Source organism: Ursus americanus, chromosome 27, assembly GCF_024610735.1.
Source record: "Ursus americanus isolate L20-20 chromosome 27, mUrsAme1.1.p, whole genome shotgun sequence".
Lineage (NCBI taxonomy): Eukaryota > Metazoa > Chordata > Mammalia > Carnivora > Ursidae > Ursus > Ursus americanus.
The window spans coordinates 41213711-41230984 of NC_142153.1; the positions used below are offsets into that span (position 1 = coordinate 41213711).

At 44.9% G+C, this 17274-nt stretch overlaps 1 protein-coding gene across 4 annotated transcripts in view; it reads right to left on the reverse strand.

Annotated features, from left to right (window-relative positions):
• Positions 1-17274, reverse strand: part of FAT1 (FAT atypical cadherin 1) — a 123423-nt gene that overhangs the window by 46998 nt on the left and 59151 nt on the right. The window lies entirely within an intron of this gene.

A 17274-nucleotide genomic window follows, 5' to 3' on the forward strand; every position in this document is an offset into this window, starting at 1 on the left:
TTCGTGTTTTTTCCACAGGAAATATTTCAAATAATTTATATTTAAGAACAGACTTTATCGCTATCATTGATTTCCCCCTTTTATGCTAACTACTATCACACAACTAACCAATTAAAGGCTATTCAAAACGTTTCTCTAAATTTGCAAATGAAACGTTCATGTTTTCATTTATTTTGAAGTATTTTTTTCCTTAAATAGTTACGAAGGATCTCAATCAATAGTATCTTCCCCACAATTCAACTAAGCGATGCGCTCTTGTTAATGAGCCACAAAACACTGCTGTAGACTAGAATCGGGGCCGTCCTTCGAGGACAATGCTTTACAAGGCTTACTGGTGTGAAAACGCTGCTTCATGCGGCACGGGTTTGGTTTTCATCAGCCAAAACCCTTTTGAGGTTAATCCCTCTTTTTTCCCACCCAAAGCTCACCACTTTCCGCTTGTGGTTTTAAGTAGCTCAAGGAGGACGGGAAACCACTGTGGTGGGTCCCATCTAAGTGTCCCAGCGTGCCCGGCAGAGCGGCGGCGTCGACGGCAACGCCGCAGGGCGGGAAGCGGGCGGCTCACGGCGGAACAGCTCCGCGCTGCCGCAGGCCGTCACCCGCGCTGCGCGAACACCCCCACATCCGCAGGGAGTCAGTCACGGAGACGAACACCCTGCCCCCGCAGTTTACGAACCGCACACCACAGCCCACAAAGCGTGTGCCCGCGTGCCCGCTGCAAGGTCAACAGAGACAGAAAGCCGACCCGGTTTGTTACCTACACTCTCCGTGTGTGTCAGGCTGTCTCCTCTGTTCGAGCAGGGGAGCACTCACGTCCCCGAGGGCAGTGAACGCTCACGTCCCTTTCCGACCCGCCACCGCCTCCGCGACAGCGTCCGCCCACGCGCTCCCGCCACGACCGCCCGGGCCTCCGGAGGGCAGAGGCTCTGCCTGCCGCATCTGCTATAAAAGCACTTGGACGTGTGCATACAGGGACTGCCTGAAACCACGGGGGAGCAGCACTGAGACGGGTGTGCGGGGCACGAGCGCAGGTGGCAGTGACGACGCGCATCCGCAGCTTACACGCGGCTGACGGGGCTGACGGAGCCGGGCGGGCTCGGGCTCTGCCACACGGGGGTGTGAAGAGAGACAGGGCACGGCGGGCCGGTCTGTGGAAAGGAGGGCGCGGCCACGTCCCGAAGCCCTGAGGAGCCGAGCAGGCATCTGGCCGCAAGCAGCCACGTGTCCCGCCGCCAGGGGCAGAGGGTTTGCAGGAGAACCCACCCCCCACCCCCCGCGGACGCGGAGAAGCGCGTTGCGGAGCCGCTCCAGCGGGAGTCGGGGCGGGGGGAAGACCAGGGAGGGCATCTCTCCGACGGAGAGCAGACCGCGGGCGGGCTCACCCGCGGCGACGTCACGAGCGGGCGGGCGCACGAGGCCGCACGCAGCTCCCGCCCGAGCGAAGCGCCGCCAGCTCTGCGTGGCCACGAAGCTTCCCCCCGCAAGACCTTCCAGACCGCGCGAGCAGCTCCTTCTCTGTTGCCCACGCTCCCGCCCACAGGAACCCTCCGGAGGACCCCAGGGTTTTCCTTCCTACTACCATCCCCGGGGGCTGTGCACGTGCGGGGGGGGGGGGGGCAGGAGGTGCTGCGCGCCTAGCGACGGGGAAACGCATGCTTCTCGTACAGTCTGCACACAACACGAACTTCCGCGGGAAGCAGCACATGCGAGGAAGCCGTGGAGGCCTGCGAAGGACCCGGTGCCTCGGGGCAGCGGACAGAGCGGGAGCTACCCGGAGACGCAGCGCCCCGGCCACACCAGCCCGCGGCCGCGTTCCCCGCGCGGCTCACGTTCACGTCCGCCGCAGTTCCGTGCATCTGCATCCTGCTGACCCCTCTGCCCGGCCTGCCTGTCCGACACCTGCACCAAACGATGAACCCGGAGGACACTTCCCTACCCACCCCGGACACGCGACTGACCCCGCAGGTAGTAGATCTCCTAACAAGTATATCCGTTTCTTTTGTTCTAGACATTTGTGCTCAATGTAATGTGCATTACAAAATCCCAAGAGGGCCTATATTTAATAGAAACAGCACGATTCTAGAAACAGTAAGAAGCCTTCAGAGCTAGAGAGAAACCTTCAAAATTACGGAGCTCCGCTGCCTGAGCCAAAGAGAAGTTAAACTGTCTCAAGGCCACCAGCAAGTCATCATCACAGCCGGGATTAGAGTTTAGTTTTCCCGAGGTCCCGAGGAGAGGGTTTGGGGTTTCTCTTCCTCCCCAACACCCACATTGCATTAATCTCCTGCACTTTGGTATTTCAAGTCTCCATAAACTCTGAACTGCCCATTACATAAAGTTTGAGAGAACACACACACACACCAGCAATCATCATTACTCATTTAGTAGGTCAACAAAGCAAGTGAGAAAGTAAAACAGAGCGGACAAAAGCAAGAGAACGTATATAGAGGTGCTGCTTTTTTAACTCTGTGCTTTATCTTTTCTGCAGAGCACTATTAAATTAAAAATAGAAATGAAAAGAGAGTTTCCTTGGCCTAGAAAAATATCTCATTGTGCAGACCAATACTACTATAAATATAGGTGAACCGACGTAGCAAATACACTATATTCTCACCCAGTAGCAGCTACCAATTTACTCCACAAATATATGTCTTCGTAGCTTGCCAAGGCCACATTAGTATTCAGAGAAGAGAATTCATTTAAGAAGAGAGAATGTTAGACTGTTTCAATATAAAATTTTACTCTTTGACATGTCTTATAAATCAATACCAAAAACCATCTCTAAACTTCCCAAAGTTTAAGAGATCAAACAGATGTCACAAAGCAGGTTGCAAGAAAAGTGAACATCAAAGGACGAGTCGGTGAGCATCCGGTGAGAGAGCCCACGAAGGCAGAGCTCTAGTTAGGTGTTCGTTCAACTGTTCCGTGCGCTGCACTACGGATGCAGAGATGATTCAGACAGAGCCTTGTTTTCAAGAACAAGGGTTAAGGCAAAGGCCACATTCAGGAAACAATACGAGAAAGTCAGACTAGACTGCAGGGTTCACACAGAACACAGCAAGAAAAAGCAGGGGCTCCTGCTGAGGGCTCTGTATCCCAAGGAAGCTTTAACTTGGCAGGATGATGAGACACCTACAGTCCAGCCACCTACTGTTCCCTCGGACAACCAGCCCACCACCCAATATGCAAGTGAGGCCATCTAGGACTGGCCAGCCTCAGAGCCAACCAGCCAGGTGACCACGACTGCATGAAAGATCCGTCAGGCCCGGACAAGACCAGAATTGCCCAGCAGAATCCTCCACTAAACATGGTTGTCGTAAGCCACTAAATTCTGGGACAGTTTGCTACACAGCAAGAGCCAAATAATGCACCCGATGACCTCAGCTCTCATTGTTATCTGACTGACTACATGTCAAGGTGTTGTGCTAGGAGCTCTAAATAAACTACCGCATTTAATCCAGATGTATGTCAGTGGTGATACACACAAAATAACTGAACATTTTTACAGGCTCAGGGAGATTAGACTGCTTACTCAAGGTCTTTCAACAAGGTGGAGAGTTGGGAGTTGAATCCACCCAGGGCATCAGAGTCTGAGGTCCACAGTGAGAATGAGAAACGTGGGAAGGGACTAAAAGATGTGGTTCTATAAAAAATGGTTTGAAACATCAGCACTGCAGATGTCACTCAATGACCGCCAGAGAAGGAGGGGAAAAAGAATTTCTGAATGGAATTAAGGTCCAACCACAGTGAGAGAGCAAATACTGGTGATCTGTAGAAGTTTTTAAAGAACCAAAACTGTAAAAAAAAAAAAAAAGTCTTGGTTTTAGAGGGAAAAAAGTATGACCTCGTGTTCTCCTTGCTTGGTAGGAAATTTACTTTGAACCATTTTCCAATTACTCTACTTGAGAATAAGCCGAGGAAGGGGAAAGATCAAGGAAGGGGGAAAAGTCTACTCCCCTAATCCACATTTCCCATTACTCTGATTATTTTCCTCTAACCCCTGCAACTACTTCGGCTTTTGGATCCTTTTGTTCATTTTATAATAGTGCATGAACTACAGCAACATATATTCTAGAAAAGCAGGTGTCCAACAGCACTTTCTGTGATGGGCAAGTTCTTCAGTTTGCACTATCCACTATGATAGCCCCCAGCATATGTGGCCACTAAGCCCTGGACATGTGGTTGAATTTTTAAGTTAACTCAAATAATTTAAATAGTCACAAGTCACTTCTCTTTTACAGAAGATCTAATTTTCAAAGTACCCCTGTCAAAACCAAAAACTGACACCTACAATACTCAAAATCTTGTTCTGTGGTTAGAATTTGAAGCAGTCATTCAATGGCAAATATATTTGCTATCGAAATCTAAATTCTGTAAATATCGGTCTTAAAGACTGAAAAAGTGAACATGCCCGAGATTCTGATGTGCTGATGCCGCCCCACGGTGCCCCCTTCCTTACAGCCCTTCCCGCTCACTAGTGTCCTTTCTCCCTGGGCTCAGCTGCGGACGAGGAGACCTGGTCCTTGCTGGTCGCTTACAGCTTCACCTGAATACCTCAAAACCAAGAGGCTCTGTGTTTAAAGACTTTTGCGGGGGGGGGGGGAAATCAATATTCTACCAACTTATATTTTTGGCTTCCGAGGACTTCTAAGACCTAAAAATTAACCAAGGACGTGTGTTCATCAGCAGTGATGATGCTGTCACAAGCTGACTAACTCAAAGTCACCCACTTGTTCAGTCTGTCTTAAGTTATTCAACCTATTTTTTCAGAACGTCATCCCCAAACATGTCACTCTGAGACATACATATAAAAGCCTAGGACAAGGCCCATGTCCTCGAAGGTATGCAACTCATTTAAGGAAATAGCTCTTAGACCTAAAAGGTACAGAGAAGTATTAAACCATGGTCTCATAGCTCCCTTTTTAGGCAATGTTAATGGTGTGCTTCCAAGGATGCGGCTCTGGGCTGAGCATTTTATATAGGTCATTGTCGATGAATAATCACAGCAACCCCACAGGGGAGCTACTAATAGACTATCTTTAGATATCTGAGGCTTTTGAGGGGTAAAGTCACAAGGACAGTAAGTGGCAAAACAGAGATGTGACCCTAAGTCCGTCTGACCCCAGAGCCAAACTCTTAGCTCACACAAATAATTCCTGAATGTGCAGATCATAAATACGTATTTAATATGTATAATGACCACACCACAAAATTATTCGGTGAACACACAGGACTTTCTTACATTATTCTAGGGTTACCTCTGGACATCCAGTCTGGCTCCCTCTGTGGACGTCCTCAAGACTCTGCATCCTTTGCACAATGCGTGATGAACCACAGCACTATGGTGACCAGCCCTTGACCGCAGGCATGCAATTTAGCTCTATTATTTTCAACCATTTTCTCCACGGATTTTGCTGAAACACTTTCATATATTCTGTTCTTTACTAAGTTTAAAAACTTTAATTGTGGTGTATTTGGTGGTAACACAAGTATTCAGTTTAAGTCCTCTTTAGTGAGGACACGGTGATTTCTTCTGGAGTTGTTACTACCATGATCTGGAAGCTGGATTTCTACTTTTCTACTTTCAACCCCTACCTCAGCAAGGATTGCTCCCAGGACATTCAGTGTGCGTTAAGAATCAGCAACATTAAGGTTCATTACAATAAAACTGTAATTCCCCAGGGAGTAGGCTATAAAACAACATCGCTCAAGCAAGTTTTAGACAAGTATTACAAAAACTAAAGAGGTAATATATGACGTATATATGTATATAGGCTTTGTAATATGTGTACACACCTTCATAAGAGGGTAAACCCCAAATTACTCTTGGGTGCCCTCGGAGAAACGGAACAAGAGAGCCAAAGAAGAGGAGAAGAAAAGGTACTTTCAAGTTTTACTTTATACAGTTCTGTAGCATGCAAATCTTTTATTTTTAACAAGTATATCATTTAAAGAAATTTAAACTTGAAAGTAAGTTATAAAAAATCAGTGTGAAAAGACAGAAATATTTATTGGTTGAAAACTAAATTTAGGCTGGAAGGTCTTAAAGGATTTACTTTTTAAATCTGGAGTATCCAGCCACATATATAATAAAAAATTAAAATTAGAATTATTGACAGTAGTGTATCTTTTACAATTTTTTCCAATACTTTTGTTTAGAGAGAGAGGGGAGGGGCAGAAGGACAGAGAGCGCGGGAATCTTAAGCAGGCTCCACGCCCAGGCAGAGCCCGATGGGGGGCTCGATTCCACGACTCGTGAATCATGACCTGAGCCGAAATCAAGAGTTGGAAGCTCCAGCGACTGGCCAAGGCACCCCTCTAATACGTTTGTTTTTTTAAGATTTTTATTTATTTATTTTGACAGAGACAGATAGCCAGCGAGAGAGGGAACACAAGCAGGGGGAGTGGGAGAGGAAGAAGCAGGCTCCCAGCAGAGGAGCCTGATGTGGGGCTCGATCCCATAACGCCGGGATCACGCCCTGAGCCGAAGGCAGACGCTCAACGACTGCGCTACCCAGGTGCCCCTCTAATACGTTTTTTAACAAAATTTAATGAAGTGTATCATACGTTCTAAAATGTACTCTTACTGTAAAAATGAAGCTTGCCAGAGCCAAAGGTGCTTTAAAAGGAAGGGGAAGCAAGCTCAGTGCTGGCGGGAACCTCCTACACCACTCAGAGCCACACATGAGCTAAGTCTTCTTTTTAATTAATATATAAAATAATATTGTACATCACTTGTATCTTTAACCATAATATTTTTCATATTCTTTCCTCCCCCGTGGTAAAACAGTGAAATACAAAAATGCCTAAATTTTTTTCAGTGACCGTATTAATAAATACTAGCTTAATGCCTATAAAATACAAAGTCTTAATTCGAAAGTTGTTTCAACTAAAAACCAAGATAGAAAAAACCTTTTTATACTAAATAAACTGAAATAATTTCTCGCTGCCTTTTTTCCCCCGTCTCTCTCTTTTTTATCTTCCTCGCTGCTCTTTTAAGAGTTCATTTAACAAGCACCATGGGCCTCGGGGTACCATGAGAATAATAAGAAAAAAATGTTTCAAAAACCATTTACCCAGTAAAATATTCTTTGTCAGAAAAAATTTACCTGCGCTCGCCCTACATTTGCCAAAACAGTCCTTTCTAGTTTAGTCATAATGACCTCTCATTCCTCCGACATATATTATAGGCTAAGAAAAAAAAAAAACAGTAAAATGCCTACTACCAGGAAAAATTAACATAAACTCTACAGAATAAATATAGAAGATATGAGAGGTCAGAAGTTAAACAAAAGCACTTTAGAACTTTATGGGGCATGTATGTTAAATTCCGGGCTCCTGAATGATTTCTTTCTTTTTTAAACGTCCACGGTGTACTACTGAAACAAAGCCCGCGTTAAGTTTGTTACGCTACCAAAGAACGACAAGGACTAATCAAATGTATGGAACACCAGGGAGGAAACACAATCAGGACTTATTCTCATTTTTTAAATGAAGTATTAAAGCCAGGCAAACAGTGAGACAGGGAAGCAGGAGACAGTTACTGTCGAATGCCACGTAGCATATGCCTGTCCCTCAGTAAACGGTTTTCCACGGGACATTCTACCTTACAGATGTTGCCGACCAGCTTTAAGAAAGGAAAATGTGGTGGGGCGCCTGGGTGGCTTAGTCGTTAAGCGTCTGCCTTCGGCTCAGGGCGTGATCCCTGCGTTCTGGGATCAAGCCCCACATCAGGCTCCTCCGCTACGAGCCTGCTTCTTCCTCTCCCACTCCCCCTACTTGTGTTCCCTCTCTCGCTGGCTGTTTCTCTGTCAAATAAATAAAATCTTAAAAAAAAAAAAAGAAAGAAAGAAAGAAAGAAAGAAAGGAAAATGTGGGGCGCCTGGGTGGCTCAGTCGGTGAAGCATCTGCCTTCGGCTCAGGTCATGTTCCCAGGGTCCTGGGATCAAGCCCTGCATCAGGCTCCCTGCTCTGCGGGGAGCCTGCTTCTCCCTCTCCCTGCCGCTCCCCGTGCTTACAGGTTCTCTCTCTGGGTCAAATACATAAATAAAATCTAAAAAACAAAAACAAAAAAAGAAAGAAAAGAAAGAAGAAAATGAAAATGTTCTCAGAACGAGGCTGATGACTGCAATTTACCAAGACTGCAGCTCCAGTCCTGAGGACCACCGCGCCGTGGGCAGACAGGGTGCCACAGGCAGAAGGGAGGGAAACTAGACCAAACACAGCATTTCTCTGTCCAAACTTTAAAGACTCTCCAACAGGTGAAATGAAAATCATGTGAATTCCACCAGTTTTTAAATCTTTGTCAACTGTCAAGCGAGTCTGGAAAGCAGCAACCACACTTGGTACCACGTGTGGTTCTAGGAGGGACAGAATAAATGAACACGGGCTGGTCCTGGCCCTCAAGGCCCTAAACCAAGACCGAATGCACCCAAAGCAGGCAGACAAACACCCATGCTGAACAGACAGAGTGGCCTCGGAAAGACGGGGAGGGAGGCTGGGCATTGCTACCCCAGCCCCATTCTAAAAATACAGATGGCCTTCCAGGCCAAGAGAACTTCCCATTTTTCCCAGACTTATCGCTCAACATCCCTCCCCTCAGAGCTTCAGACTACGAGCTCAGGGAACTCTGCGGGACCACGCCGTCTTTATTTAGGTGTTCGAAGCGCGTGTAACTGCAGCCTGTCGAGAGCCCCTCCGGCTGCGGCGACCATGTGAGCGGCTACTGTTTGTCACTGCAGTCCTGGTGCCGGCAGGATTAGGCTCAGAGCCAGAAACAGAATTCTATTCATAGGCTGTCAAGGCTGCAAAGGTGCTCGGAGCTCACTCAGTTCAAGTTTGCAGAGTTCCAGAGAAAACCCTCATAAAATGAATCAAACGACCGCTCTAAAGTCACGCACAGATAGTGGCTGGGTAGGAATTTACACCCTGACGTCTCCAAGACCTCTCTTCTGGCTCTAATGCTATTTTACTAGCTGTTTCTTGTTGAAACCTCATGGTATTAAAAGCTAAGATAAACACAAGATCAAAAGCCAAATGCAATTTATTGGGAACTGCCTTTGACATTCCTATAAATGTCAGATACAGCAGAGGTAGAGAGGGAAAGAAACCCAACCCATTTCATGAGGTTCACATCACGTTGACAAAAAAGGCACGTACGTGGAAAATCTGAACATACTGGTCCTTAAGATAATTTTAACAAATGACATTCAGCAACATATGAAAAAACAAACAAACCAGAATATCTCTTAATAAATCTTATCCTAAGGATTCAAGATTAACAGATTTTAGGAGGAAAAGCATTATATACTTCAACATGTGCAAAAAAGGCACTGAATAAAACTTTACTTCTTTCAGACTCTTTTTTTTATCTCATTATAAAATAAAAAATAAGCAGGAGGAACAGGTAAGAAAGATCTATAGATTCTTCTTTAAAATATCTGCATATCTTTGGCAAAAAACTATAAATAGGTAAACCTTTTTTTTCCTCCTTAAATGAATCCTGCCTTTGCAAAGTGGCTGGCCCTTTATTTCCTCCCTTTGTGGCTATCAAATGTTACCGGAAACCCCTGGAAGTTGTTTGCAGCTGTAGCTACTTCCTATTGCACTTTGTTCGGCCTCCGTTCCAGCCACAATAAAACGCCATTGACTTTGAGGGGGAAAAAAAAAATAGTGGCCGTGTGCTACTGGACTAGAACATGGATGTGTGCCCAGCATACCTGCCAACCTGTGAGTCGCAGAATTTTAAGTCTTGACCACGCATTAGGGATTACTACACGTAAACTACACAGACACACATGCACACATACATGGATCTAATTATATAAACACCACCACATCTGTCATCAAATAAACATGTCTCATACTGGACTTAAAATAATTCTACACTAAACAGTCCATCCTACATGTAAATAAATGAATGAAAAACAGGGCCCTGTATAAAGTTGTCCTCTACAAAGCATAAGAAGCTGTGTTCTGGTACTTGGAGCCATGGATTTCTTAACTCAGAATGAGGGGATGGGGAACAAAAATGGAGGGAGTGGTCAAGATTTGGTAAGTATACATACAGTCAACTGTGAGAGCTGGAATTTCAAGCTCTGAAATATTTTTAACAGGTACACCAGCATCAAAAAAAAAAGTGTGAAAATCTCAAAACTTGGAAATATTTTCTAAGGAGAAATAGTTTTTTTTTCTCAGACAAGAAGAGATCTAATAGTCTGTCATCAACTTGCTAAATCTTATCTGAGACTTTGACCCTAACTACTATTCCTTGAAGAATAATTTTAATAACCTCAAGAAGAAAAACACAAATTCTATTTTGTTAGTAGTCACTGCTTAGCAATGAGAAAAATTCTCAATTTTTACTTGATCAAATAGTCTACCCCTGAGAAGTTAACTAGTCCAACTAGTCAGTACATCAACATACCAGGAGCCAGAAGGGTTGGGGGCGGGCGGAACCACAAGAAGACTACTTTGAGACAGATGAAAAATACATGAAACTCAAATTTCAACGTCCATAAATAAAGTTTTATTGGAACAGAGCCATCCCCATTCATTTCCATTTGGTCTATGGCTGCTTTCACTCAGAGACTGGATGGCCTGCAAAGCCTAAAATATTTACTACCTTGCCCTTCACAGAAAAAGTTTAATGTTCTCTGCAGTACATGGTTAATAAAACTAAATTTAAACATCTAATGTTATTTAGAAACTTCGTGCTTTTTGGTCTAAAAATATTACAGAAATGAGATTAGCCTAAAAGGCAACCACTATGTCATGCAGGAATTCCTCAATACAAAGAACAGAGAAGGTACAGAAAACCTGGCTCCCAAACCACATTTACTTCCCAAACCCAAGGGCACAGCGAGTGAACGAGTGAACGTGGGAGGGGACTATGCTCCCAGAAGCAGCAGTTACGGAATGTAGGTCTTTCTGGCGCCAACCCCCAGGTGACCTTTACCTCTCTGAAGTCATATAACTATTTGTAAAATGGGAAAAATACAAACGGGGAAGACGGCCGACTCCTGGTACTGTCTGCAGTCTGGCCGTCTCACAGGGTTGCTTGTAAAGAGGAAGTATGTGAGGCCGCTTGTAATACATAAAGCACCTCATACGTAATAAGCCACACTTGTCACTGGCGCTCTGGCTCCTAACGAAAGTTTTGTTCCGGCTTATCTTAAAAGTGAGGTCAGGAGATGGTGGCAGGGTGGAAGAGGGGTCAGGAAAGATCAGAGGACAACACAGAAGGGGGCAAAAGAAGGGAAGGCACGGTTTGCTGGTTTCTCTTTGGCAGTCTTTTTCAAGCTCAAATCTAAAAGGTAACAAGCATGAGAGAGCCTGATGGAAATCAGCCCAGAGAGAGAGAAGCAGCAGGACTTACAAGATTCAAACTGTGCCATGTGCTCCAGATCCAATAATGAGAAGAGATCAGCCTCCAAGAGGTGAAATTTTAACTCTACGGAATTGACAAAGGAAAAGCTAAGAAAACAGCTGAAAGCCTCAAACTCGTTTTTAAACCATTTAAAATTCCAGTGGATGGAAGCGGATCCAACAGAAGTCGGAGCCGAAACCCTTTACTATGCACAGGCAGACACACAGAAATCACAGTCACACGCATATATTCAAAAAGAATGTCTCTACTTTCACTTAACATTTCTGATGCATTTATTTTTAACCATAAGAATGGTTTTCAGTGTATTTGTTCCCAAACAGGAAGATGCACATCAACAAATGAGAAGATACAAAAAATGTATTTACTAAACAGTGTAAAACAAGTGGATCAGCAAAATGGGTGGTGAAACTGACATGGATATGCACATATATTCCTATAATAATGCGGCAAAGTCCATCGATCCATAACATCCCTTTCCTAAAGCACAGCATCATCTACTACTGTTAAGAGAAAAACCCAGGATGAAAATCACTATGCGTCTTATGCTGCTACCTGTTTAGAAAGAGAAAAAAGTATCTTCTTGCTTGTACAGGAGGGAAAGAAACTGCAAACGCCAGCTGCCTCAAAGCGTTTCAAAATGTAGGTTTTATTATTCAGGTATGGCGAGGCCAACAAGTCAGGAGACCAGGGTCACTGAAGAGACAGTCTGTTACAATTCCAAGAGGGGACGCATGCCACACCATAGCATAGCGGCCCAGGGATGCACCAGGTTGGCCGGAAGAAGGAACAAGGAGAAAGCTCGGGCGAGAGATTTTGTTGTGGGTTCCACAAAGTACAAGCAGCAAAAGCAGGTTTAGGACTGGCTGGTGTACATGACCTCAGTGGGCTCTGGAGCAGAGAGGGCTGTGCTGGCCGCCTGTTCCTGAGCCTGGGAGATGAAGGCGTGTGGACAGATAGGGCCTTGGATAGATAGCAGCTCTGTGAAGGAAGTGATTCCAAGTACGGGTTCTGGACTGGCTAGTGTGCCTATGAAAAGTCGATCTTTTGCTGTCTCTAAAGCTGGCTAGTCCCGTGAGGGACAGTCTCTGCCCAGGTTAGGGAGGCCCTAGACACGAGAGCATCAAGGATACAGAACTAATAAAACAGTTAAGATATTAAGGAGGAAAACAGACCGTTTATGGAACTGAAAAGGAACAAAAATTTTCACTATTTTTTCATACCTTTTGAATTTTGTACTCTGAATGCATTACTATTCACCAGTAATGTAATTTATGAAGTCTGTTACACACACAGGCATGCACACACGTGTGCACACTCAAACACACACCTGCTTTCCAGTCTTGGTAAACAGAACACAGTGATAACAAACGGTACCAGCCAGAACTTGAGAATCAGCTTCTGGGCATCAGCTACAATACTGTGATACAATTTTGTGGACATACGTGTACAGTGATCTGTATTTCTACAAACTCTAGAAACATACCCCAAATGTTGCTAAGTTTCTGTTTAAGATAAATCTAGAAACTCAATTTTCACTCCTTAACCCACACACACACACACACACAAATGGTTAAGAAGACTCATACTACTTATCACATGAGATTTTAAAGGTATAGACGTATTTATGGCAGTTCTAAATTAAATAAGCCTTTTTTTTTTTTCCAATTAAAAAGCTATAGTTGAACTTCTGCTTCCAGGCAGGGGATCAGATTTACCCCCTACCAGGAAACAAACGAACAAAGCAGACAAAATAAATAACAGTTTACGGGACACCAGGTACCAGGCAAGACAGCGAGCCATCCCTGAGGTGGGAAACAAATGAGGCAAGACCTATGAGTCTATTTACATCGAATTTTAGGAAATTTAATACACAGTGACCAAAAGCAGAAGAGCGGTTGTACGGGGATGGGGGGGGGGGATACAAAGAGGCCAGGGAATCTTTTGGAAGAGACGGACGCGTTCACTGTTTGAGTGTGGGAGTGGTTTCACAGCTGTATTGCTGTGTCGAAACTTATCTAATTGTTGACTTTAAATATGTGTCAGTTATCCTTCAATACAACTTTTTAAAAATAAGGAGCACTACTTGCTTCGCATCCAAAACTTGAAAATACCAAATACATAGATAAGAGAATAAAACCATGGTCTTTTCTAAAGCATGCCCACGCACAAAAGTAACACTCCAAAATTATCTGCTGATTATGAAAGTAGCCTATCACTCCTCAAAAGTTAAATTGTTAACACTGAATAAAAAAGACCTTTTGCTCGGGTGGTTTCAGTTTCCTGAGGCTACTTGTGAATCATGAAACCTGTGGGGTGCACACGGGTCCCCACTGCTCAGGGTCCCCACTGCTCAGGACCCCCCTTCTCCGTCCTTCACGGGAGAAGCTGTGAGGCGTCCGTCTGCAGGAGCCGGGGCTGCCAAGGCTCAGACAATCCAACATCTATGCTCTTGTCTGTCTCCCACGTGAGCAATGGCAGGATCTACGTCAAAAGAAGCAAATTTAACAAAGACTCTTAAAAGACAGAGAACTGATGGTTGCCAGAGGGGAGGTGAGGGGCAGGTGGGAGTGGAGGGGGTTGGGGAGGGATGGGGATAAAGAAAAGGAAATGTACCCTGAAATTGGACATAATCAAACAAAACATGTTACAAAAATTCATGGTGTCAAAGAAGTGTGTATGTCAGAAAAGGAAAACAGAACGAGTCTCTTCTGCTTGTTCACCCTGAGAAAGAAAAGCCCTGCCCCCCTACTTAATGCCGGAAGAAGCATCCAAGAGGCAGAAAGTCACCTCCTGGCACCATAATGACACACAAAAACAACTTTAGAAGATTTAAAAAAATCATTCAAAAATGTTCATTCAAACCTGCCATTTAGAATCCAAAATTCAGAGTATCAAATCCAATCCTAGGACGGATTGTTTTTCAAAATGTCCTACTATGACACAAGGAGAAAAAGCACTGCCGACGTGTTTCCCTCTCTCCAAAATGACTTAGTGAGGTCGTCTGATTTAGATTTCTACAAAACGTTCTGAGGAATTACAGGCACATTCTTGAAAACAGGTCATTATTTATTAAAGTAACATAAATACCGGGGCACCTGGGTGGCTCAATCGGTTAAACGTCTGCCTTCAGCTCAGGTCACAATCCCAGGGACCTGGGATCGAGTCCCACATCGGGGTCCCTGCTCAGCTCAGTGGGGAGTCTGCTTCTCCCTCTCCCTCTGCCTCTCTCCCCACTCACGCTCTCTCTTAAATAAATAAAATCCTTTAAAAAAAAAAATAACAAGTATTGTGTTTGAGCTGTTCTTCTGGTTTTGAAGGTTTTCTGGCACGTGTAGCCATTCCCCCACATGCTCCACTAACTTGATCTCTTGGCCGCTAATAATCACCAGGCCATCAAACTGTCCCCCAACATGATGTCCCCTAAGCTCTTCTCCAGCCATCCACTTTCACCACCTTCAAAACCAGCCCAGTAACTTGTCCAAGGGGCCTCATCCTCCCAACTACACCCACCCATCAGTCTGTTTCTCACCTCCTCCGGAGGCGTTCATCCGAGCCCAGGGCCACACTATCCTGTACGCACAGGTTTCCCTTTGCCATTTCACTTATGCAAACTATGAACTTTCGAAGCATCTCTTAGAGTGCTGTATACAGAGGAGAGGCTCAGTAAGTACTTGAAGGGAAAACAAATGACCGAATGGCAATGAATTTAGGCTTTCTCTAGTCTGCTGGACTTTCTGATAAATCACCAGGGCCCTAAATTGATCTTTAAGAGCAAGTAGATTCATTTTAGTCCACGAAATGTGTTTACCCTGGATCAATCTACTAAAATCTTGATTATCTCACGCACAGTGAGTAGAGCAAATGGAGCACATGCGAACGGAAGAGGCAGAGGCAACGTTCCCATAAATGATTCTGAGTGGTCTGCACTCTGCGTAGAGATCCCTCAACAGGAGTGCAAAAACGCTCATCACTACTCACGAGACGGAAGGACCGGGAAGCCAGTCGCCCGTCCCCCCATCCCAGAGGTGAAAGCCTCACTACTGCCCAGACCTCTTGATTTCCAGCCCAGTGATTTTCTCACTCAGCCATTAATTATTAAGGAACATGATTTAGGGTCTCCAGGTGGTGTTATGGTCGGTAAATCACGGGCACTTTCTTCTACCAGACTCCTTCATCAGCTTCCACAATCTGGCCTCCAGTAACAACAATCTACCCATTAAAAATAGGTCTGCTTTAAACGTTTTGAGCAAGATGTGTACTCTGAGGTATTGCAGTTTGGGCCCTGAAGATCACGCCCAAGGCTTCTGCTGAGCTGGGGGAACAGAATCATCTGGAGACAGGCCTTGTAAAGCTGTATTTAATCTTTAATAACGCCCAAGCTAAAACACACTTATTTCTTGATCTTTAGAGACTTTACGTGACTTGTGAAATCGCTAGACTTTACTCACCATACAGTTTGTAATATACTTCACAACAAAAACATTGTTGTGTTCTAACTATAGTTATTCCCCACTCTCATCTGTCTTCAACTCATAAAATAATAAAACCTCCTTGTAATCCTTATGAATTCGCTCCTGCCGTCTGGACAGCAGGATGCACGTGCTTCCCACCCAGGGGTTCCGGGGCGAGCTGGGGCCTCCTGGAGGGGATTCATTCTCCCCGAAGATCAAGAAGTCTCTGCAGACATCCCCTCCTAAGAGCTGTCAGAGAGAGAGCTGTAGAGGAGGCTGCAAGGCCGCATTAATCACATTTCTGCGAGACACAACAGCAGAGCAGTGGTGTGGTCATTCCAGAGGCCCCAGACAGAACCACGGTTTCTTGGCTGCCCGCAGCAGCTCTAACCCACGTCAGGTCTTTACGCGTCTTTCTTCCTTCTCCTTAATTACACGTTACGCCCAGACCTGGAGTCCTGGCTCAGATATTCAAAAGGACAGTTACTGCTTGCTTGTTTGCCTGTCTCTTCCCGGAGGACCCACCCTAATCTAGGAGAGGGAGAGAAGACAAAGGAAAAATGAAAGGATTTTAAAGTCTAATTCATCAGTTATAAAATCAGAGGTAGTTCTATTCCTGAATTATCGCCTCGCTTTAACTTCCAGCTTTCTCGTTTCCCAGTTTGACTCCGAAATCCTGTGAAATTTTTTATAAACTTATCTTTCTGCTTTTATGTTTCAAAGTGCCTTCTAATTTTTTGGCTTCATTCTCTTTCATTTTATTTCGCAAAAATGAAGCTGAACTTGGTCACGACTTGTGCAGTAAAAACAGTACTCAACCAGGCTGCTTAAACACGGCTCTTGTGAATCTGATTTACAGAGGCCAATTCCAGTCTTCACGTTCCTGCGCAATCTCTTAATTCCAGCCCCTCTTCGTGCGCTCAGGCTCTGGCACCCTCCCACCAGCGCTTCCAAAACAGCTCGCAGATCCCGCTTCTCTCTTCTGTAATTAAATTTGTGGGTGGCTCAATTATTCTTTTATTTTTTGATCTTTATTTTACTCTATTTCATCATGATGTGCATCTTTCATCCCCATCCCCTATTTCACGCATCCCCCCACCCACCTCTCCTCCGGTGAACCATCAGTTTGTTCTCTACAGTTAAGACTCTGTGTCCTGGTTTATCTCTTTTTTCTTTGCTCATTTGTTTCTTTCCTTGAATTCCTCATATGAGTGGGATCACACGGTATTCGGCTTTATCTGACAGACTTACTTTGCTTATTATACTTTAACTTACTTATTATACTCTCCATCCATATTGTTGCAAATGGCAAGATTTCATTCTTTTTCGTAGCTGAATAACACTCCTGTGTGGGTGTGTGCACACGCGCGTGCGTACACTACTTCTTCATCCATTTGTCTACTGATGAACGACTGGGCGGCTTCCCGTTTGGCT